General features: G+C 44.8%; 1 pseudogene; it reads left to right on the plus strand.

The window, feature by feature from the left end:
* The first annotated feature begins 717 nt into the window (after positions 1-717).
* Positions 718-835, plus strand: LOC126199945 (5S ribosomal RNA; annotated as a pseudogene).
* Positions 836-1,041: the final 206 nt, after the last annotated feature.

Consider the following 1,041-nt stretch of genomic DNA (forward strand, 5'->3'; position numbering starts at 1 on the left):
ATTCTAGATCCACATTTACATATTATTAGGGTTTTTTCCCTTTCCATTCATGTATGGAGCGTGGGTAGAATAATTGATTAAATGCCTCAGAGGGCTCCGTAATTAATGTAAACTTCTACAACAAATGGGTGTCAAGGTTAATGGATGTTAGTTTCGTGCTTTCTCTTTTGATACACGCGTTGTAGCTGCATGTGAACTGTGCTTCCTTCCAACGACTGGGCGTGAATGTTTGTCCGAGGGATCTGCGGTATTTAATGAAAAAAGTGAGTACTCCATCCATCTTCGGCATCTGTATTTCTATGTGTTGAAAAATCAGCAACCAGCTCCACAAAACAAATTGTATTTGTTTACCGGTTTTAGGCACCTAGTACCCTTCTTTATGAGATTGTAATTATTGCATTGAGCGAGTGTGAAAAACAGGTAGGTTGTGCACCATATTGCTATACTCACGAGGGTCATAGAGCCTCTACAGAATGCTATAAGGAAACCAATCAACGAGTGCAAACATCATGCCATTTTGTTTAGTTATCTATAATGCGGTACTATCCCAAGAAAGCTGCACATATACTCAGCCAGATACTAATAAAACCTCTAAGTGGTGAAAAGATGACAGCTTCTTTCGTGATCAGATATGTAAACCAGTGCACTTCACGGAACATTTCTGCAATTGGTTGCTGATTTTCTCAACAAATAATAGAGATGCTAATTCAGCCACAAGGCAACGGCCATGCCGCAGTGGATACACCGGTTCCCGTGAGATCATCAAAGTTAAGTGCTGTTGGGCGTGGTCGGCACTTGGATGGGTGGCCATAGGGGCCGCCACGCGCTGTTGCCATTTTTCGGGGTGCGCTCAGCCTCGTGATGCCATTTGAGGAGCTACTCGACCGAATAGTAGCGGCTTCGGCCAAGAATACCATCATAGCGACCGGAAGAGCGTTGTGCTGACCATACGCCCCTCCTATCCACATCCTCCACTCAGGATGAAACGGCGGTCAGATGGTCTCAGTAGGCCACTCGTGGCCTGAAAACGGAGTGCTTTAA

Source organism: Schistocerca nitens, chromosome 8 (genome assembly GCF_023898315.1).
Source record: "Schistocerca nitens isolate TAMUIC-IGC-003100 chromosome 8, iqSchNite1.1, whole genome shotgun sequence".
Classification (NCBI taxonomy): Eukaryota; Metazoa; Arthropoda; class Insecta; order Orthoptera; family Acrididae; genus Schistocerca; species Schistocerca nitens.